This window comes from Dendrobates tinctorius, unplaced genomic scaffold (genome assembly GCF_039654945.1).
Source record: "Dendrobates tinctorius isolate UK_male_01 unplaced genomic scaffold, ASM3965494v1 ptg000083l, whole genome shotgun sequence".
Classification (NCBI taxonomy): Eukaryota; Metazoa; Chordata; class Amphibia; order Anura; family Dendrobatidae; genus Dendrobates; species Dendrobates tinctorius.
In genome coordinates, this window is record NW_027361751.1 from 29,837,696 (window position 1) to 29,862,582 (window position 24,887).

Consider the following 24,887-nt stretch of genomic DNA (forward strand, 5'->3'; position numbering starts at 1 on the left):
TGGCTGCAGGTGTCACTGTGTGCTGCTATAAGAGAAACGAATATTAATTTCTCTTTAGTAGCTGGCACAGTTACAGACACTGGCTCCTTCCCCTGTGACCCGCTGTTCCACTGCTCCCCCTCCCCAAAAAAAGTGCTGAAAAATTTGGCTTATACATGAGTACATACGGTATGTATTACAATTCATTTTCAGTGGTGATGGGGAAGTAAGGGGTGGTGAGATATAGGCAGTCATATTCCTTGTAGCTTTGAGTCCTGATCTTTGTCACACTATCAATGCCACCGCTGTCTGTCCTTTCTCATTTAAAAAGGTTGTGACACGGACAAAAGTACATTTTGATCAACAGATCTTGGTGTAAGGGAGGGACAGGACTGTAGTCGTGACCCGTATTACTGTAGCAGCTGTGTCTAGTCCTTCCCCTACATGAAACAATACTCTTCTCCTCGGCATACCTGCATCTCCAGATTCAGCTTCACCCGGGCACTTCCAAGCCATAACGGTCCCTCTTTTAGGTGACTCACATCAATGGAGACACAGTCCGAGACAACTTTAACACTTTCTTTACTTAGGATTTCGCACGTTACATCCACAGTTGGTACATCATAACATTTGCTTGCTTCCTCATCTTTCCCTTCTTTGCTGTCACTTCTGTGGAGTACACGCCCAGACCAGACCGTCTCAGTCTGCTTCCCAGTTCCATACTGGCCTGACCTCGCTATAATTACATTTTCTTCAGCCTGTTTTGCCCCAGACACAAATTCATCAGTCACTACGTTTAGTGGCCCCTGGTGAAGCATCCGGCCTGTCTGTACCGATGTCGTTGAAGTTCCAACTCCCTTCATCTCCTTAGTCCAGCCAACTTCTGCCCTAACAGCAATGGCCCAGGCATTCAGATGCCACATCTTACTTTTCCTGTACTGGCTCACTGCTAAGACTTGCAGTGGCCGTGGGTAACATGGGCTATATCGACTTAACGTTATGTGGCTGCTGAGCTGTCCGGGCCTATAGCCCATGTGGACACTTGAGTGCCCTGGCCCCGTCTGACTAAACTTCTTTTCAGCACTAACTTTAACTACCAGCAGCCCCTCCTGCAATTAACCCTCTATGAACATCCCATCAGGCCCGACTAGTGGCCCACAACATAATTACATCTACCTGGTCTATGAGGAAAATATGTACTAAGAGTGCCCTCCTCTAATGTCCCAAGAAAGGATGCTTTCCCTAACTGTACATGTACAAAAGGCATATAATATCTGCAATACTATAATACATGAATACAAGGCAATATGTTACAGATTTCTATAAAATGGTAACACATTCATGTGGCAATATCATAAACAATGAGTGGTAATACATAGTTATACATGTAGCAGTACCGCAGGCAATTATCATAAAACACATTGGTAAACATTAAGAACCAGAAGACAATCAGAGGGAATTAAGAACCAGAAGACAATCGGAGGGAAGGGAAGCATGAAAGAGATTATATCTCACCCCCTTAGTGTCCAGTTTCACATAGCGATGTACCAGCGATCCCGACAACGATACGATCTGGTAGGGATCGCTGGTGTATCGCTAAATGGTCGCTAGTAAGCTGCCAAACAGGCAGATCTCGTCAACGACGCACCAGCGATCCCGACAACGGTGTGACCTGGTAAGGATCGCTGGTGCGTTGTCACACAGCGGCTATTCTGAACGATTCCAGTCTGCATCCTTGAGTTCTGCGTCGCCAACGAGGTCGCTCGTTGGCGTCAAACACAGCGATGCATGCTGGCCAGCGGGACACAGACGATGAAAGAATGGCCCAGAACATTCGAGCACGATCAGCGATATCTAGCAGTGGGGCTGGTCGCCGCTATGTGTCACATGTAGCGAGATCGCAGGCGAGATCGCTGTTGTGTCACAAAATCGGTGACGCATCAGTGATCTCGCTAGCGATCTCGCTATGTGAAACGGGGCCTTTACACTGGAATAAAAATAAACTCAACAATTGGTTGTGTTTAAAAGAAGTGTTCCTTTGCTGAGATAATCTCATAAATGTCCTGTGTACTGTGTAATGGCTGTATCTCACCGTACAGGGACATGGTCTGATGATACCACAGCTTCTGGACATAGAAAAAGATTTTCCAGCGTCTCCAGGAGATAAAATAACAATTGCTATATTGAAAATATAAAATCTTCTTACCATCAAGTAAAAACAACATAAAGAGGCATATGGAGGGGAGCACTTTCCTACGCGTTTCACCCTGAAAGGGCTTAATAATGGAATGCATTCCATGATTAAGCCCTTTCAGGGTGAAACGCGTAGGAAAGTGCTCCCCTCCATATGCCTCTTTATGTTGTTTTTACTTGATGGTAAGAAGATTTTATATTTTCAATAAAGCAATTGTTATTTTATCTCCTGGAGACGCTGGAAAATCTTTTTCTATGTTGTGCATGCACTATACACCCGGGTCAGGGTGTTTCCGTGCGTCGGAGGTGTGATTAGGAGTGAAGAGGGGTGAGCAGAAAATTTCCTTTTGTACAGCTTCTGGACAGGGAAGGAAGCAAATGAGAGGATACAGACAGGACAGCACGGGATCACAGTTGATTCTTTTTGTGAGTAAAACATTTCCCTGTCTGTTTTCAAACAATGTTTTACTTCAAAGAAAGAATCAGCTGTGATCCCGTGCTGTCGTGTCTGTATAGTCTTTTACTTCCTCCCCTGCCCAGGAGCTGTGTTGTATTAGATCTGTTCCTGCACAGTCAAACACAGCCATTAGACTAGGACACATAATATTATCTCAGGACAGGAACATTTTTTTTAAAACATATCCAGTTGTGGAGTTTATTTTTATTCCAAGATCTGTTGATGAAAATATACTTTTGTTCATGGCACGACCCCTTTTAAGTTTCTTTACCAATGATTGAAGAATGAAATAACCTTGTGTATTCCATGCTGTATTGCTTTCCATACAAGAGATATTCTTTCCTGGAAGCATTTTTGCTAGGATAAAATATCTCCATAATATGGCACTATATGCGATTCTCCATACTCTAGCACACGGAATGCCTGTGGCTTCATAGTATGTTGCTGTAGGTACTCCATATGCTTTTCTACCGGGTTTCTGCCATGTCCATACAACGTAAAGAAAAAAAGGGGGTTGGTACCGTGTTTGTCAGTTGAAAAAAAAAATGCTATCGGTGAGAAAAACAAGATAATCTTGTAGTTATGATACATCTTATGGCTAAGAAAAATAAAATAAATGATGTTGCAAAGCAAACTTTCAAGACTTCTTAGGTTCCTTCCTCAGGCATGGTATAACAAAGTTTATAAAGAAACATAAATATATGCACACAGGAAAAAAATAAAAAATGAATAAATAGGTCAAACAAACAACAAACAACAGTAAAAGAAAAAAAAATTAAATCAAAGGCTAACACCCCACCTCTATTGACGAGAAAGAGAAGAACAATCTTGTACCTCTGGTGGTGACCTACAACCCACACCTTGAAGTACTGAGAAAAACTGCTAAAAAATGTCACCACATCCTACACAAGGATGACTTGCTAAAGACAATATTCAAAGACCCTCACTTGCTGTGTTCAATGCCCTCGGATACACCAAGAAGAACTTATCCATGCAATGTGAAGAGCTGCAAAACCTACACTCATGTAGAGACCAAGGACAGGATAGAGATTCCCAACACACAGCACAGCAAGACTATAAGATTCCCAGGTGTCACAAGGGCATCACATTCCCCTGGAAGATTTGAAGTTAGAATGTCATGTCGGGTAATGAATCGCAGGTCTTCTTTAGAGATGGTGTAATTTGTGTCCCATATAAAAAATGAATTAGTTTCTTCTGGTGCTGAAGAGATTAACAACCCTTTCTATGCTGGTCAGAAACATGCAAATCCATTTCAGCTGCTTCTGATCTGGTCATTACCTCTTCCTATAAAAACTAGTCAGACCTTCTTGTCCCTGCCAATGAAATATTCGTCTTCCTGTGCTTTGTGCTAAAGCTAAGAGGTTGGAGTGGAGTTGTTGTAGTAGTTGTCTGTAGTTTGCTGTAGTACATGTGTGTTTATCTCCTGTCCCTATTCCCATTTAGTTTTTTCCTCCCTACCCCCTATCATTCTCCCTATTGTTGGTTAATGCTTTAGTATGATTTAAATTTTCTGTTATCCCTGTTTTGTCTTTGTGTTTTGTTTACCTTACATTTCTGTCCCATGCCTCCTTACTGAAGACCATCACAGCCTGACATTTTCACCAGACCCACCTTTTGTATCTTGTTATGGATCTCATTGCAGTCCTTGCCAAACAATTGCATTGTCTGTTGCTTGAACTGTCAGACTAACAATCTAAGGTCTCAGAGCAGCAGGCTGTTGGTCTTGCAGGTAGTCAGGCTGGACCGGAATCTAATGTGGCCCTCCCGGATAGGTTTTCTGGGGGACGGGATAAATTTGCTGTTTTATTTGAAGCCTGCAAGCTTTCTTGTAGGCTTCATCCTCATTCTCCTACGAGTGAGGAGCAACGGGATGGGATTGTTATTTATCTTTTCAAATATATTCTCAATCCCGGGCCTTTTCACTTCCGTCAGACTCACTGTCTCTCCGGTCAGTTGATGTTTTTTTTGAGACTCTGGGTATCGTGTGTGATGATCTGAACTGTGTCTCCCTTGCTGAGTCTATGCTACGTAAGCCCCAGCAGGGAGACCGGCCAGCAGAGGTATTCTGCTAAGAGTTCCAAAGATGGGCTTATCTCACCCCATGGAATGATCCTGCTCTAAAGAGTCAGTTTGGTCAGGACCTGCCTGAAAGATTAAAAGATGCGAATCGCCTGAGTCATTGGAGGATGCCATAGCTCTAGCTATACGCATAGACAGACGCCTCAGGGATAAACCTGTTGTGACTCCGTCCCCCATGGTACTCCCTAAAACAAAGGTTCTCCCTGTTTACTCTGAAGACTCAATGTAGAGAGGCCATCCCTTGGTATGAGGCTCTTGTGGTTCGCCGCAAAATGGGGTTGTGTTTTTTCTGTAGTCAAAAGGGGCATTTCATTTTGATTTGTCCTTATTTACCAAAGCACAAAAAAGCCGTCAGAAATCTTCTAACACCATGTTGTGTGGAGGATAACAACCTGGATGTATATATCTCAGTTTTTCTTACCCTCAGAAGTGGTTATTGGTATGAAAACTGAAAAACTATCTATCCTCTTGGCGGTAGTGCGTAATGTGAACCTGCGCATTAGGGCTCTTCACATGGAGCTCCTTTCTTGTTATATCTTGGACGGTCTCCCCTATTTCTATTGTGTTAGGCCTTCCACCTTCCTGGCTAACTGTTCATAATTCGATTATTGACTGGCAGTCCAGCAAAAGAGTCAAGTGAAGTAATTTCTGCAAAAATAATTGCCTAGGTACCCTCATTTCTACTGTTTCAACTAAAACCATAACCTCTTTTCTGTCTGATTTAGTGGATGCATTCTCAGAAAAGTGGTGCCAGAAGCTGCCTCTCCACCATGTATATGATTGCCCCCTAAGTTTTCTCCCTGGAGCGAAATAACCCAAAACAAGATTATACAATCTGTCTGGCCCTGAAAGGCAGGCCATGAAGGATTACATCTCTGAGAGTCTTGCTAAAGGACATATTAGACCCTTCTCTTTGCCCATAGTGGCATGGTTTTTCTTTGTTAAAAAGAAAGATGGGCGCCTGCATTCCTCTTTAGATTTTTGTGAGTTAAAACAGATTACTATCCGGGACTCTTTTCCCCATCCCACTCATTCCTGACATATTTAATCAGATTGTTGTGACAAAATGGTTCTCTAAGCTGGACCTAAGGGCCCCGTCACACATAGCGATCTCGCTAGCGAGACCGCTGCTGAGTCACAGTCACCAGTGAGATCGCTGTGTGTGACAGCGATCAGCGACCGACCCCCCTGCTGGTATCACTGATCGCTCTTGGAAAGCCCTGGACATTTCTTTGATCGCTGGTCTCGCGCTGGCCAGCACGCATCGCTGCGTGTGACAGGCGGGAGACCATCGATCAGCTGGTAACTAAGGTAAACGCAGGGTTTCTAAGCACCGTACGGTGCTTAGAAACCCTCTGTGTACCTTAGTTACCAGCGCGCTGATGCAGGGAGCTGGTAACTAAGGTACACATCGGGTTTCTAAGGGACGCGCGTCCCTTAGAAACCCTCTGTGTACCTTAGTTACCAGCTCCCTGCATCAGCGCGCTGGTAACTAAAGTACACAGCGACGCCGGGCGCTCGGCGTAGCTGGTTCTGATCACTGGTGAAGCTGTCTGTTTGTCAGCTCACCAGAGATCACATTGCGACTCACCAGCAATCCTGACACGCTGATATCGTTGTCGGGATCGCTGGTGAGTCGCTATGTGTGACGGTACCCTAAGGGGAGTTTATAATCTGATTAGGATCAAGGAGGAGAATGAGTGGAAGACTATCTTTAACACTTCTGGAGGGCATTATGAAAACCTGGTCATGACCTTTGTTTTGACTAATACCACCACTTTTTTCCAACATTTTGTTAACGACATTTTTCGTCACCTTGTGGGTTGATTTCTAAAAACTGGTCAGACCTTCTTATCCCTGTCTGTGAAAGATTTGTCTTCCTGTGCTGTGTGCTAAAGCTAAGTGGTTGGAGTAGAGTTGTTGCAGTATTTATCTGTGGTTTGCTGTAGTACTTGTGTGCTTATCTCCTGGTTCCTATTCCCATTTAGTTTATTCCTCCCTCTTCTACTCCCTATTGTTGGTTAGTGCTTTTGTATGATAGAGGTTTTCTGTTATCCCTGTTTGATCTTTGTGTTTTGCTTACCTTACATTTCTGTTCCAATCCTCATGAGTTGGGGGAGGGGACAGATCAGAGTTTATCAGGAGCATAGTAAGGTTGGGGAATCTGGTCTCTCTACCTTTAAGAGTACTCCTGGGACAGGGATACTTAGAGTCCCAGTTCCAGGGACAGTTTGAGGCCCCCCTTCCATCACAGCGGGACATTGAGACATTCAGATCTTCCTCTTCCAATGTGGCGCACTTAATTCTGTGCACTATATGTCCTATTCGGGGTCTCTATGTGGGAGAAACAGGACAGAAACTGAGAGCAAGGATGAGGTCTCATTGACACACGATTAAAGATTAAAAAAAATTGCTGGTGGACAAACACTTCTGAGGTGCAGAGCACGACATAAATAATCTGAATGTTGTCATATTAAAGGGCAATTTTAAGTCACAAAAACATCAAAGAGTTTGGGAATACAAAGTTATTACAATCTTTGGTTCCCTCCACACAGGACTAAATCTGTCTGGAAGATTTATGACTCACTACAAGATCTGAGGAATCTGCTCCAAAGACAGTGAGGGCAGCATGCTTCTGATCTTACTTGGATATTGGGACAATAAAACTTTCACATCACTATTATAATCCAGTTAAGGATTCATTCTCTGAGGGCAGTTTCTTTGTTTATTTAGTTAAATGCCCATTTACTATGCCATGTCTGCTTTCTTTTCATTTTTTACTTTGTTGTTGTTTGCTATTTGTTTTACCTGTTTATTTTATTTTTTTTCCTGTGTGTATATATTTGTTTGTTCAGATACTTTAATATACTATGCCTGAGGAAGAGATCTAAAAAGTCCCGAAAACTTGCTTTGTAACATCATTTTAGTTTTTTTTTAGCCATTAAAAGGTATCATAACTACGAGATTATCTTGTTTTTCCGCTGAGAGCATAAAGCCTCATTTCTTTTGCATTACCTCTACAGAATTTCTGAATTTGAGGGTTCTTTTTAAGACTGAGTCCAATTTGTGCATTGATTTCTTGACCTCAGTATATGGACTTTCGCTGAACATATTTACGTGACGTCTTGTAATTTCTTAAATATACCAATAGGAGGAGCAGTCTTCAAAGTAGTAATACTTAATCACTCAGTATATTACTTTTAGGCTATCTCTTCTGTCAATCCTCGATGCTGGAAAACTTGAACAAAAACATTAAAGACACCTGTTTGTGTCACCAATGTATTTATTTTTATTTTATATACAGCATTTGTATGCTGTACATATATAGCAAATATATATACATATATCTATAAATATATATGTATACATGCAATATATAATTATAGCATATATATATATATATATATATACAAAACCAAAATGTATGGAATAATAAAATATTTTATTGAATACTATTTTAAAAAAGACAAGGGATAAAACCAGCAAAATAGACAAATATAATACCATAAACATAAGGCGTTACATGGTAGACATAGGGCAAATGTAATTAAATACATACAATCTTCATAGAACAAAGCATAAAGTGCAGTGAACAGATACATCTAAATAAGAATACATAATATGTGAATAAGATATATATACCAGTATAAAGTGCCCAATGCCTCTCCAACTCCAACGTACGTTTCGCCTGATGTGGCTTTCTCAAGGAGTGAAGTGACAATGAGTATGGGGAAGTTTTTATATGTTACACGGTCCAATAGAAAACAATGGTTCCCACAGTTTAATTAATTAACAAAAGCATTAATGATTTTAGTGATCCGATCCTAAAAACAGAGTGATATATTACAGTAAAATGGCACAATCAAAACAAATTCAAAAATATATATATATGTTCATAAGGCGCACATCACATCCCATATGATGCGTTCCACAGTGGAACGCACGCTACCGCCGATATCGCGGGACCCGGAAGACACGTCACATGCTGCAATAACAGGAAGTATGCAGCGCAAACCGGATCAGTGTTCCCGAAACCGGAAGTGACGTATCGCTATCAAAACATCCTGGGATGAAGTGTGCATCATCTTAGTCTCCCCGGGAGGCGGAAGTTGTAAATACCATAGCAACGCCCCAACTTAATATGTACAAATTCAATCCAATGTATCATATTAATACCAACGGGAGACACTGAATACATAAGGAAAATAGATAATAAGGAAATATATTGATTATTAATATAAGGAAAACCGGATATGACGTATCGCAACTTTTCTATGGCAAATATAAAGACATATAGCATGACAACTAAAGAGCATCTCTCATATACCAAAATATAGACACAATAAACAGGGTAGTCCATCGGAATCAATAGTAAATGTTAATATACATGAATCTAAAATTAAGTCTCATATCAATACGCAACAACGGTAAATTACCGATGGCATATAGACTAAGAAACAATAAGTCATACATCAAAAATGTGGGACAACAAAGCCAAGAAACAGAAAAGGAATGAAATAATGTGAAAAAAATATTTGTATTAAAAAAAAAAAAAAAAAAAAAAAAAAAATATATATATATTTATGAACCTATAACAAAAGTGCAAGGTGCAGTGAACACACGTGCGCTCGAGTGAGCTAAGGTGAACACAATAATAATACAAATTTTTTTTATAATTTATTAATATAATAATAAATAGATAGTAAATAATAAAGTGCAAAGTGCAATATAATCAAAATGCATTCCTTTTCAAGAAAATCCAAGGACCGGGTACGAGCTAAAGAAAAAACAAAGACAAAAATAAGAAGTTAAAACAATTATAAAAACGCATTAAAAGATAGTTGTTCATTAAGACCCCTAGGTGCAATCGTATCCAACCTAAATATCCATTTGGCTTCAATTTGTGCGAGACGTTTTTTAATATCTCCCCCCCTAATATTCAATGCAATATGATCAATCCCCCTCACTCTTAACAGAGAATCATTACACTCGTGGAACAGTTTAAAATGTCTTGGCAATGTCTTTAGTGAATCAACATCAGAAACATCTCGTGCCGCTCTTATGTCCAAGACATGTTCCCTCACTCTACGTCTAAATTCTCTTGACGTGAGACCAACATACTTCAAATTACAGGGGCAACTAGCACAATAAATAACAGCCGTGGTGGTGCACGTAATATGGTAGAGTATTTTGAATGTTCTATCCTCATCAGCATTTGAGAACTCACCACATCTCTCTATGTTAGGGCATGCAACACATGAACCACATGGTTTACATCCCCATTTTGGACCCCGTGATCCAAACACATTCTCCTTTTTCTTATTATAGTGACTATGTACCAACTTGTCACGGATGTTTTTGGATCTTCTATATGTAATAGCTGGCCGAGATGGCAAATATTGTGACAATATGGGGTCTATTTGTAGAACCCCCCAGTGTTTATTCAAAATCATGTTTATTTCACGCCATTTGCCATTGAAGTCTTGTATATAGCGTACCTTATCAGAAATAAGTGCGTCAGATCTGCGTTTATGTAGTGCCTCCAAACGATCTGTTCTTTTCGCACGCCAATAACCACGTTTTATACATGAAGAGGGATATCCACGTTCTTGAAATCTAATACTTAGATCTTTACTCTGTTTTTCAAATGATTCCTCTCTCGAACAGATGCGTTGCATCCGTAAGAATTGTCCTATGGGTATACCACGGATAAGACTTCGTTGATGGGATGATGAAAAATGTAACAGGCTATTCGTCGAGGTTGGCTTGCGGAAAACATCAGTATGTATAAATCCAGTATCATCAACCTGGAGCAAAACATCCAAAAATTCAATATTTGATCTTCCCGCTTTATATGTTAGACGCAGATTCAAATCGTTATCATTCAGATGGCTCATAAAGGTGTGAAGCTCATCCATAGAGCCCTGCCAAATACATAAAATATCATCGATGTACCTCCCCCAGTATTGCACTCTATCAGCCAATGGTGTAGAATCAGTTGTAAAGATATTTCTCTCCCACAGCCCCAGGAACAAATTAGCATATGAGGGCGCAAAGGCCGCCCCCATAGCGGTGCCCTGGAGCTGTAGGAAAAACTGATCTGAAAAAATAAAAAAATTATGAGTGAGTGCAAACTGGAGGAGGTCCACAATGAACTCACAAAACTCACCATCATCATTGGACATCATCAAAAACCGTTTAACCGCAGAAAGACCATCTTCATGTCTTATAGACGTGTAGAGAGATTCAATATCACAGGTCACAAGGATCATGTTTTCCTCCAACTGAAGACCATCCATCTTACGTAAAACATCATTTGTATCCTTAAGGTAAGACGGTAAGGTTTCTACCAAGGGATGGAGAACAGAGTCAATCAACTTACAAATGGGTTCACTGAAGCTGCTATTGCCTGCCACAATCGGGCGGCCTGGTGGACAAGATACATTTTTATGTACCTTCGGAAGTATATAAAACGTAGCAATAGTCGGACACTCCACAATCAAATAGTCCATCTGTCTTTGACTAATAATCAAGGACTCAACAGCTCCTATCAATATAGTCTTCAACTGTGAACAAAAAGAAGTTAAAGGGTTAAAAGTAAGCCTCCTATAGCATTTGGTATCTTTCAATAGTTTATACACCTCCTTTTCGTACATTGTACAAGGCCAAATCACAGTATTACCACCTTTGTCAGATGGTTTTATGACTACATCAGTTCTAGCAGAAAGTTCTTTAATAGCTCTATTTTGAGCCGCAGTTAAATTGTAATCACAAATTTTAGTTGAAATATTTCTGAAATCAGAACTAACCAACTTCACAAATAGATCAATATTGGCACTTAAGGTCAAAGGTGGAAATTTCTTTGATTTTGGAACCAATGCCCTAGGGAACTTACTTCCAACTGCAGGTCCTTGCTCCATATATTTTTTTCACATTATTTCATTCCTTTTCTGTTTCTTGGTTTTGTTGTCCCACATTTTTGATGTATGACTTATTGTTTCTTAGTCTATATGCCATCGGTAATTTACCGTTGTTGCGTATTGATATGAGACTTAATTTTAGATTCATGTATATTAACATTTACTATTGATTCCGATGGACTACCCTGTTTATTGTGTCTATATTTTGGTATATGAGAGATGCTCTTTAGTTGTCATGCTATATGTCTTTATATTTGCCATAGAAAAGTTGCGATACGTCATATCCGGTTTTCCTTATATTAATAATCAATATATTTCCTTATTATCTATTTTCCTTATGTATTCAGTGTCTCCCGTTGGTATTAATATGATACATTGGATTGAATTTGTACATATTAAGTTGGGGCGTTGCTATGGTATTTACAACTTCCGCCTCCCGGGGAGACTAAGATGATGCACACTTCATCCCAGGATGTTTTGATAGCGATACGTCACTTCCGGTTTCGGGAACACTGATCCGGTTTGCGCTGCATACTTCCTGTTATTGCAGCATGTGACGTGTCTTCCGGGTCCCGCGATATCGGCGGTAGCGTGCGTTCCACTGTGGAACGCATCATATGGGATGTGATGTGCGCCTTATCAATATATATATATTTTTGAATTTGTTTTGATTGTGCCATTTTACTGTAATATATCACTCTGTTTTTAGGATCGGATCACTAAAATTATTAATGCTTTTGTTAATTAATTAAACTGTGGGAACCATTGTTTTCTATTGGACCGTGTAACATATAAAAACTTCCCCATACTCATTGTCACTTCACTCCTTGAGAAAGCCACATCAGGCGAAACGTACGTTGGAGTTGGAGAGGCATTGGGCACTTTATACAGGTATATATATCTTATTCACATATTATGTATTCTTATTTAGATGTATCTGTTCACTGCACTTTATGCTTTGTTCTATGAAGATTGTATGTATTTAATTACATTTGCCCTATGTCTACCATGTAACGCCTTATGTTTATGGTATTATATTTGTCTATTTTGCTGGTTTTATCCCTTGTCTTTTTTTAAAATATTATTCATTAAAATATTTTATTATTCCATACATTTTGGTTTTGTATTTGGGGTTGTTCGTTTATCCTTGTAGGTGTAATCAGTCATATTATGAATATCCCCTTGTGATATTTACCGGGTGAGGGATCTCACCAATTTGTTGATATATATATATATATGCTATATATAAATAGTATGTATATATATATCTGTTAGATTGTGAGCCCCATTGAGGACAGCAATGATAATGTATGTAAAGCGCTGTGGAATTAGATAGCTCTATATCAGCAAAGCATAATAAAAAAATAATAATATAATAATAATAATTATATATATATGTGTGCGTATAAATAATATAATAAATATATAAATAATAATTATATATATACATTATATTTATTCACATATGTATATATGCATAAATCATTATCAGGATTATAATATTGCTAATAGATTACAAATATTTGCATTATATTAGAATCTATGTATATGTGATAATATTCATAATCTGTTTGCAATATTATAACATGATAATTATATACACGTGTGTGCAATATTAGTGATATACTGTGCATGCTGCCTTCATGGTAGACGGTGTGTGCTGTGTTGATCGCAAGCTCATTGTATAGTATATGGGCAATGCTCATGTGCAATATTTATGGTATACTCTGTATATGTTGTGTTCTGCATATGCCATATCTATGATATACGTGCCGTGATTTGTATGCATTGTGGTCACAGGTTTACCTCAATGATAATGAAGTCTCCTTGATCGCCATGTTTTATTTGCTCCTTCCATCGGTTTATTCAGATCAGTTTTTTCTTCTCTCTCTAGCAGAAAGGTGAGCTGAGCTCCTTTCCTCCTGCTTTGCCCAATGAAATTTTAATCATGCCCGATAAAGCATACTAATGCATTAATGAATGTCATATGCGCCGTTAATTATTCCTGTGCCATGACAGCGAGGAGAAGGAAATGAGAAAGAGTGCAGCATGTTTCACTATGTGACGTGCGATACATTGCAAACGCAGAACATATTCGCCCTGTGATAACTAAGATGACCTTACTGTATAGGTGTAAGATAATAATACTTTGGTAAAAGCAGAGCTTGAGATGAAAATGTTCCTCTTACAATGAAATTTCATGATTTTTTTTTTTTATTGCGAATTCTTGCCATTTTTAAAATACATACACAGAAAACATTTCTGAATCTGACTCCCAGCACACCTAACTCCGGAACCAGCGCAGTCCATTCACCTATGGTTAGCCTGACATAAAGCTTCTAGTGAAATGGAATTCATCATTTATCAGAAAATTACATTAAGTCAGATGTAGAAAAATAACATAAAAATTTACTTTGAGGCTTCTTATATCTTTATGACTATTTGTATAACAAAAAGATATTTAGAGTGATGATTTTGCTAATTATAACTGCTTACATGGTTCTATAGAGCTATAATTGCAATCAGCCCTGTATGGTTGATTGATTGTATGGGGAGAAACTGATGTGCCAGCCCTGAGAAATTAAGTTCTGAAGAAATTTCAAATTAATATAGGACGGCATTCGACAATTCTGCCCATCTGGCGCATGTGCAGTACTATTCTATGTTTGGGCACCGGCATCACTGTTGTGCTGCACATGCATTGCTCAGGCTGTAATGGCATATAGAGGAAGGAGGTGGAAAGAGGCTCAAAATGTACTTTGTCTAATTTACATATTGCTTCAGAACTTAATTTCTTAGGGCAGTCACATTTGTTTCCCACCCTACAAGTGTGATTACTATTCCCTTATACAGCAATACAACTGGTTTCACAAGTTCAATCACCCTGACTGGTACAGTTTATTGGAAATATTCAAAACTAGATTATGGCCCGATGCTATCGCATCGGGAGGATGCGATAGCATCACACCTCTTGCCATGTTAACCCTCAACACACACACTCCTCAACACACTCCTCTCACCTTTCACCATCTCCACTCTTTCACTCCACATACGACCCCTTCTTTCACTCCGTCTCTCATACTCACGCCGTCATCGCCGCTGCTCCACGATCCCCGACATCTTCTTCCGCCGGCGCCATCCTGGATCCAGACGTTGTCCACGCCGGCGACATGTTCTCGCGGTGACGCCATCTTGAGTATCGTGAAATCCCGCGATAGTCAAGATGGTGTCGCCGGAAGAACATGTCGCCGGCGTGGACGACGTTGGGATCCAAAATGGCGTCGGCGAAATCTCGCGAGTTTTCGCCGACGCCATTTTGGATCCCGACGTCGTCCTCGCCGGCGACATGTTCTTGCGGTGACGCCATCTTGACTATCGCGGGATTTCGCCGATCCAAAATGGCGTCGCCGCAAGAACATGTCGCCGGTGTGGACGACGTCGGGATCCAAAATGGCGTCGGCGAAATCTTGCGAGTTTTCGCCGACGCCATTTTGGATCCCGACGTCGTCCTCGCCGGCGACATGTTCTTGCGACGACGCCATCTTGACTATCGCGGGATTTCGCCGATCCAAAATGGCGTCGCCGCAAGAACATGTCGCCGGCGTGGAGGACGTCTGGATCCAGGATGGCGCCGGCGGAAGAAGATGTCGGGGATCGTGGATCAGCGGCGATGACGGCGTGAGTATGAGAGACGGAGTGAGAGAAAGGGTCGTATGTGGAGTGAAAGAGTGAGTGGACGTGAGTGGAGATGGTGAAAGGTGAGTGGAGTGTGTGTGTTGAGGGTTAACATGGAAAGAGGTGTGCGGTGACGTCACCGGTTACAACTGGACGGAAGTTGTTACAACCGGAAGTTGCTTAGGGCATTTATTATTATAGATAGTAACGTATTCTAATACATAGTAACATAGTAACTTAGTTTTGAAGGCTGAAGGAAGACCTTATGTCCATCTAGTTCAGCCTATTTTTAGTGCAGCTGTTCTGCATTGTTGATCCTGGGGAAGGCAAAAAACCCACAGAGTAGAAGCCAATTTTCTCCTTAGGGAAAAAAATTCCTTCCCCTAAGCTGGGTCAACCATCTACCTATAATATTCTGTTATTCGTAACCTTCTATACTGTTACTGACAAGAAAAGCATCCATTCCTTTCTTAAATTCATTCAGTGAGTTGGCCATCACCACTTCCTCAGGAACAGAATTCCAGAGCCTCACTGCTCTTACCGTGAGGAACCGTCTTCAATGCTGGTGCAGAAATTGTCTTTCCTCCAAGCGAAGAGAATGCCCCCTTGTTCTTGTCACAGTCCCTGGTACAAACAGTTCATTGGAGAGATCTCTGTATTGTCCTCTGATATACTTGTACATATATATTAAGTCTCCCCTAAGTCTTCTCTTTTCTAGAGTAAATAGACCTAATTTTGATAACCTTTCTGGGTATTGTAGTGAACCAACTCCATTTATCATTTTAGTAGCCCGCCTTTGAACCCTTTCAAGTTCAGTAATGTTTTTCTTGAGCACCGGCGTCCAAAATTTCACACAATACTCCAAGTGTGGTCTGACGAGTGATTTGTACAGAGGGAGAATTATGTTTTCATCTCGTGTCCCCAGACCTCTTCTAATGCATCCCATGACCCTATTTGCTTTGGTGGCAGCTGCCTGACACTGGGCACTCCAATTTAGCTTCTTATTGACTAAGATGCCTAAGTCTTTTTCCATGTCTGATTTCCCCAGCAGTTTCCCATTTAGTAAGTAATTGTAGCATCTGTTTCTCCTTCCCATGTGCATAACCTTACACTTATCTGTGTTAAACCTCATTTGCCATTTTTCAGCCCAATTCTCCAATTTAATGTTACTATAGTAACCAGATCGTACTCAACAGGCTGTTCATGCTTTCTGAATTACATGTTTCTGCTTTGCTGTGTAGACTAGGCCACAATCAACAGAGTCATCATTAATATGTAATATAATGACATAAGCCAGCCCAGTACTGCAGGATGCATAAATAAGGCAGGATAGCAACTCTATGCACATAGACACTGTTTGTCACTTACCTGCAAAAGTACTCCATTACTAAATGTCCATTCATGGCAGCATACACATCATTCTGCACTGACTATACCAACAATGCATGAAGGGAGTGTACGTCTCCAATATAACAACACTTTGGAAAGTCTTTAAATAGTCATTGATACTTTATCAAACTTTGCATAAATCAACATTACAAGTGAACAAAAGACACTTCGCAATATATCTTATCAGATAAATATGCTTCTTTCTCCATATACGAGTCCCTTTTAATTTCTCCCTCGCCTGCCAAGCTGATTATTAACTCATTAACTGTTCAAATCTATGGAAAGGAAATAAAGGGAGGAAGAGAAATGACTAGAGTGAAAGAGAGAGACATAGATACAAATATATATGGTGCTACTGATTTCTAGTAAATATTTATTTCACTCCGGAGCTGGATTCACAGCTATGCAGCTCAGTACTGCTATTTAATGTCCTCCACGCTGCTATTGTGTTATGTAGAGACAAGAGGTCAGAATTTCCTGTCTGTGTGTAACGTGTACAGGAGATGTCATAGCAGCTAGTTTTCACCCACTTGCTAAGTAAAAGCTGAAAATTATAGACAGAGCCTCCAGAAAGGAAAACTGGAGAAAAATGCAGAATATGAGTCATTTAATGTTTACAGCAGCTTATTCCGAGAAGGGACCTTAAATGACAAGCATGATTTCAAAATAAAATGAAAAAAGTAGCTGCAACATTAAAAAAAATAATCCATTGTTTCTCACCTGCCTATTATATCTAGTTAGTGAAACTAACATTAAGTACATGAGCTGCATCATGAGCAATTTCCTAATGTACATCTGTTCCCCGAACCCCTCCTCTCACAAGCAGCAGTAATTTATGTAATACAGCGGTAAAGTAATGGGGAAATCAAATTTCCCAATGCTCCCCTACCAGCACCATCATCAGAATACAGGTGTTATTTATGGCCATTATGTCTCTGGCTGTTCTCCCAAGGCAACGAAGAATACACAACGGCCATTGTTTCACCCCTCTTTGATCTCCAAATTCGCTGTAATACATATATAATGTAGAGCGCAGCTACATAGAATAGAATTAGATTTCCCTCTTGCTTTTTTTCCTTGTGATACTTGAATCTTTACTGCTTGAAATGGAAACAATTTGGGTAAGTGCATTATGAAGCAGATTACGATGCCGTTCCTAAGTATAGGTTTCAGTAGCTTCAAAGGTCGAGGCTTCTCATTACTTTGAATGACTGTAATACCATACTTCGCCTGTAGTGGCCACTGTAGAGAAAATAGCCTACTGCATCTTCCTTAGGCAAATTTATATGTTTTTCTGTGGGTCTTTGGAATCAGACCCTCGGTGACTCTCTTAAGGGGTTATCTATGAGATAATCCTTTAAAAGTGTCCTCCTCACCTGTCATCCATGTCCAGCAACATGTGCACCCCCGCAGAAACCTCGCACATCTAGACACTCGCATACTCTCTGACTCTATTCTACCACTATTCTCCACTCCACAACACAGACACTGCCACTAGTTTCTACAATGCCACTCTTGCATCAGCCATCGACTCGGTCGCCCCTGTCATGAATAACAGAGTGCGACGAATCAATAGACAACCCTGGCACAATAACATCACTAAAAAGCTTCAGCAAGCATCCAAAATTGCAGAACGGCGCTGGAACAAAACGCATTCATAAGACGACTTCACTGCACTCAAACAAGCAACACTCGCATTCAAATCTGCCCTCACCTCTGCTAAACAGGCCTTCTTTACATCCCTTGTATCTTCCTTATTCCAAAACCCCAAACAGTTGTTCAATACTTTTAACTCCCTCCTGCGCCCACCACTGCCCCCTCTGACTTCACTAATCTCTGCCGAGGACTTTGCCACATACTTCAGAAACTAGATAGATCAAACATGTCAAGTCTTTATTGCTCAACCACCACAACCCCTTTGCACACCAGACCAATGCCCAAACCCCATAACCTCCCTATCTAACATCACTGAAGGGGAACTTGCTCATCTTCTCTCCAAATCACACCTCACCACTTGTGCACTTGACCCTATCCCATCCCACCTCCTCCCCAACATCACCATCACTCTTATGCTATCTGTTGTGAGTTCATTTTCCCCTTCACTACTGAGGCCCGAGGAACTCCCTCTTCTGGTAAAGAAAGGTAGTGAGCCTGATTATCAAACACCTGAGGCTGATGATGATGACTGGCTGAGTGGAGTTACTGACTGGATATAAGGCTGCCGACACCCTTCTGCCCTGCGGGTGATTTCTCTGTGGGATCCTTGGAGACCAGTCTGAATTCCTGCTCCTCTAAAGCTAAGTTTGCTGCTCAGCTTTTTGCATTTGTGCTTTGACTTTGTTTTGCTTTGTTTTTCTGGATTTCTGCCATTCCCTGCTGGGGTGTGCTGAATTCCTTTAGCTCTGTCTTCTGAAAATACCTGAGTGCTGATTTAGTTTTTGAAGCCTAGCTGCTTCAGGGCCTTTTTCTTATCAGCTTGTTGGCTTATGTTTTTGATAGGGTTTTGGCAGATTGCAGACAAAAGCCTTCCTGTCCTTTCCTGTCTAGCTAGTTTTGGGCCCCGTCTTTGCTCAGTCTATCTTTCTGTCTGTGTTAGTGTTTTCATCTTGCTTCACCGTCATTATATGTTGGGGGCTGCCTATTGCTTTGGGGTCTGCTCTGGGGCAGTTTAGATTTCCCCTTTCTTTCTTTAGGCCTATTTAATTCTCCGGCTGTGATCGAGGGGTCTAGGACATCGTAGGAACCCCCCACGGCTACTGCTAGTTGTGTTGATAGGTTCAGGGGTCTGCAATCTGATAGTTGCCAACTTCTCTGGTTTTCTGGAATTAGCTTGTATTTCTGTTTTTGCCTCCTACGGTGACTCATTCATAACAGAATCACCCCGCCATACCGCAGATCCTAGGGTACTCAATAGCAGGAAAGAATTGTAAAAAAAAAAAAAAAAAAAAAAAGTGTGTATATTTTTTCCTCTATATCTCTGAGGCCGTAGGGGGAATTTTTTTTCTCTCAATGTAGATAAAGCAATTGTCTGATCGTGTGGAGCAGCTCGCTGCGGAAGTGCGGGGAATTTCCGCCTACCTTGCTCATTCACATGCTGCTGAACCAAAGATTCCTACACCTGATGTATTTTTTGGGGATCGGTCTAAATTTTTGAATTTCAAAAATAATTGTAAATTATTTTTTGCCTTGAAGCCTAACTCGTCAGGGAGCTCCGCGCAGCAGGTTAAAATTGTCATCTCTTTGCTGCGTGGCGATCCCCAGGATTGGGCTTTTTCTTTGAAACCAGATGATCCTATTCTGACTAATGTGAACGCATTTTTTCAGGCCTTGGGGTTGTTGTATGACAAACCTAATGCCATTGATCAGGCTGAAAAGACCCTGCTGGCATTGAACCAGGGTCGTGATTCTGCAGAATTGTACTGTCAAAAATTCCGAAAGTGGGCAGTACTTACTACCTGGAATGATAATGCCTTGGCTGCTCTCTTTCGGAAGGGGTTGTCAGAAGCCGTAAAAGATACTATGGTGGGATTTCCTGTTCCCTCGGGTCTTGAGGATTCTATGTCATTAGCCATTCAGGTTGATTGGCGTTTGCGCGAACGCAAAGCTGCACGAGAGGTGTTGCCACCTGTTGAACAAATGTCTGAACCTATGCAATGTGATAGAGTTTTTTCCAGAGAGCAGCGTCAGGAGTTCAGAAGGCGTAATAAGTTGTGTTTTTTCTGTGGAGATGCCTCGCATATTATTTCTGTCTGTCCTAAACGAGAGAAACACTTTGCACACACGTTTTCTGTTGGGGGAGTTCAACCTAAGTTTCTTCTGGCTATTACTCTGATCTGCTCCCTTTCCACATTTTCCGCCAAGGCTTTTGTGGATTCGGGAGCAGCCCTAAACCTAATGGACTTGGATTTTGCTAAACGTTGTGGATTTCCGATGACACCTCTGCAGACGCCTATCCCTTTGAGGGGGATTGATGCTACTCCTTTGGCTAAAAATAAACCTCAGTTTTGGACCCAGGTGGTAATGCGGGTCGCCACAGACCATCAAGAAAATTGCAGATTTTTGGTGTTGCATAATCTGCATGATACTATTGTTCTGGGGTTTCCCTGGTTACAAATTCATAATCCAGTTTTAGATTGGAAATCTGTGTCTGTGGTGAGTTGGGGTTGTCGGTGTGCCTTTAGTGAGGCTCCGGTGTTTTCCACCTCTCCTCAGTCGCATGATGTTCCTGATTATTTGGCGGACTTTTATGATGTATTTAGTGAGAATGAGTCTGCGTCTCTGCCTCCTCATAGGAGTTATGACTGTGCAATTGAACTGAGCCCGGGGTGTAAATTTCCCAAGGGTCGGCTCTTCAATTTATCTGTACCCGAGCACGAGGCTATGTGATCCTATATTAAGGAGGCGTTGGAGAAGGGTCATATTAGACCATCCTCGTCACCCTAAGGTGCCGGGTTTTTTTTTGTAGCCAAAAAGGATGGATCATTAAGACCTTGTATTGATTATCGTGCCCTCAACAAAATTACTGTTAAATATCAGTATCCATTACCCCTGATTTCTGATCTATTCTCCAGAGTTAAAGGTGCTTGCTGGTTTACCAAGCTTGACCTCAGGGGGGCGTATAATCTTATTCACATTAAGCATGGGGATGAATGGAAGACGGTGTTTAATACTCCGGAGGGACATTTTGAGTACCTGGTGATGCCTTTTGGGCTCACTAATGCCCCTTCTGTCTTCCAGTGCTTCATGAACGATATTTTCCGAGATTTTGTCGATACATTTTTGATTATCTATCTGGATGATATTTTGATCTTCTCCAAGGATTGGGATTCTCATGTGGAACATATTCGGACTGTGTTCCGGATCTTGAGGGAGAATTCCCTGTATGTCAAAGGATCTAAATGCCTTTTTGGAGTACAGAGGATTTCTTTTTTGGGATTTATTTTGTCCCCGTCAACTATTGAAATGGACCCGGCCAAGGTACAGGCCATTTACGATTGGGTTCAGCCCACTTCTTTGAAGGCCCTCCAGAAGTTTTTGGGTTTTGCTAATTTTTATCGGAAATTTATAGCAAAATTTTCTAGTATTGCCAAGCCATTGACTGATTTGACTAAGAAGGGTGCTGATGTGTTAAATTGGTCTCCGGAGGCTGTTTCTTCCTTTCAGGGGCTGAAGCGAAGATTCACCTCCGCCCCGGTTTTGCGGCAACCTGGTGTCTCACTTCCATTCCAGGTAGAGGTGGATGCTTCTGAGATTGGTGCAGGAGCTGTTTTGTCCCAAAAGGATCCTGTAACATCTAAAATGAATCCCTGTGCTTTCTTTTCCCGAAAGTTCTCTCCATCTGAACGTAACTATGATGTGGGGAATAGGGAACTGTTGGCCATGAAATGGGCATTTGAGGAGTGGAGACATTGGTTGGAGGGAGCTAAGCATCAAGTCGTGGTCCTCACTGACCACAAGAATTTGATTTACCTAGAGTCGGCTAAGCGCTTGAACCCTAGACAGGCTAGGTGGGCCTTGTTTTTTACACGTTTTGATTTTGTGGTTTCTTTTCTTCCTGGAACGAAGAATGTCAAGGCAGACGCCCTCTCTAGGAGCTTCTTTGCTGATTCTCCTGTGGTGACCAAGCCTGCTACCATCTTAGGCGAAGGGGTAGTTCTTTCTGCCATCTCGCCCGATTTGAGACGTGCTCTGGAAGAGTTCCAGGAGGACAAACCTGAGCGTTGTCCCAGTGGAAAGTTGTATGTTCCTGACCAGTGGAAGAAGAGAGTGATGTCTGAAGTTCATTGCTCTGCTTTGGTTGGTCATCCAGGTATTTTTGGTACTAGAGATCTGGTGAGTCGGTTTTTTTGGTGGCCCTCCTTGTCTCGTGATGTCAGGAATTTTGTGCAGTCCTGTGGGACGTGCTCCCGGTCTAAATCGTGTTCTCGCTCTAGTGGGTTGTTGATGCCTTTGCCTGTCCCCAAGAGGCCATGGACCCATATTTCAATGGATTTCATCTCTGATATGCCTGTCTCTCAAAGGATGACTGTTATTTGGGTGATTTCTGATAGGTTCTCTAAGATGGTTCACCTTGTACCACTCCCTAAGTTGCCGTCTTCCTCTGAGTTGGTGCCCCTGTTTTTACAACAGGTGGTTCGTTTGCACGGGGTTCCTGAGAACATTGTATCTGACAGAGGAGTCCAGTTTATGTCTAGATTTTGGAGAACTTTCTGTTCCAGGCTGGGAATTCAGTTGTCCTTCTCCTCTGCTTTTCACCCTCAGACCAATGGGCAGACAGAGAGAACAAACCAGACCTTGGAGTCATATTTGAGATGCTTTATTTCTGCTGATCAGGATGATTGGGTTTCATATTTGCCCTTGGCCGAATTTGCTTTAAATAATAGAGCTAGTTCTGCCACTTTGATGTCACCTTTTTTTTGTAACTTTGGGTTTCATCCTCGATTTTCTTCAGGGCAGGTGGAGCCCTCTGCCTGCCCAGGTGTTGACACTGTGGTGGAGAGAATGCACCAGATCTGGGACCAAGTGGTGGATAAGTTATCTCTCTCCCAGGAAAAGGCCCAGCGGTTTTCCAACTGACATAGGACCATTGGTCCCCAGTTTAAGGTTGGTGATATGGTGTGGTTATCATCAAAAAATATTGCTATGAAGGTGGCTTCTCCTAAGTTTAAGCCTAGATTTATTGGACCTTACAAGATTGTGGAGATTATTAATCCGGTCTCTTTTCATTTGGCTCTTCCTGTCACATTTAAAATCCATAATGTGTTCCATAAATCTTTGTTGAAGAGGTTTGTTGAACCTGTTGTTCCGGGGGTGGCACCTCCAGACCCTGTATTGGTTGAGGGTAACATGGAATATGAGGTAGAGAAAGTACTGGATTCCCGTCTGGCTAGACGGAGACTCCAGTATTTGGTTAAGTGGAAGGGTTATGGTCAGGAGGATAATTCCTGGGTCTCTGCCTCTGATATTCATGCCAAAAGATTGGTGCGTGCCTTTCATCGGGCTCACCCTGATCGCCCTGGTGGCGTAGTTGAGGGTTCGGTGACCCCTCCTCAAGGGGGAGGTACTGTTGTGAGTTCATTTTCCCCTTCACTACTGAGGCCCGAGGAACTCCCTCTTCTGGTAAAGAAAGGTAGTGAGCCTGATTATCAAACACCTGAGGCTGATGATGATGACTGGCTGAGTGGAGTTACTGACTGGATATAAGGCTGCCGACGCCCTTCTGCCCAGCGGTTGATTTCTCTGTGGGATCCTTGGAGACCAGTCTGAATTCCTGCTCCTCTAAAGCTAAGTTTGCTGCTTGGCTTTTTGCATTTGTGCTTTGACTTTGTTTTGCTTTGTTTTTCTGGATTTCTGCTATTCCCTGCTGGGGTGTGCTGAATTCCTTTAGCTCTGTCTTCTGAAAATACCTGAGTGCTGATTTAGTTTTTGAAGCCTAGCTGCTTCAGGGCCTTTTTCTTATCAGCTTGTTGGCTTATGTTTTTGATAGGGTTTTGGCAGATTGCAGACAGCAGCCTTCCTGTCCTTTCCTATCTAGCTAGTTTTGGGCCCCGTCTTTGCTCAGTCTATCTTTCTGTCTGTGTTAGTGTTTTCATCTTGCTTCACCGTCATTATATGTTGGGGGCTGCCTATTGCTTTGGGGTCTGCTCTGGGGCAGTTTAGATTTCCCCTTTCTTTCTTTAGGCCAATTTAATTCTCCGGCTGTGATCAAGGGGTCTAGGGCATCGTAGGAACCCCCCACGGCTACTGCTAGTTGTGTTGATAGGTTCAGGGGTCTGCAATCTGATAGTTGCCAACTTCTCTGGTTTTCTGGAATTAGCTTGTATTTCTGTTTTTGCCTCCTACGGTGACTCATTCATAACAGCTATACCTAACCCACCTGATCAACCTATCACTAAATTATGGTAGCTTCCCTTCTGCTTTCAAACATGCCACAATCACACCTATCCTTAAACAGCCAACCCTCAATCCAACAGCCATGCCCAGCTATGGCCCAATATCGCTGCTCCTATTCGCTTCCAAACTCCTGGAACAGCACGTCCTTGCTGAACTTTCCTCCCACCTTTCATCTAACTTGCTCTTTGACAATCTACAATCTGGTTTCCGTCCCCATCATTCCACTGAGACAGCCCTTACCAAAATTACCACTGACCTACTTACAGCCAAAGCTAACGGAC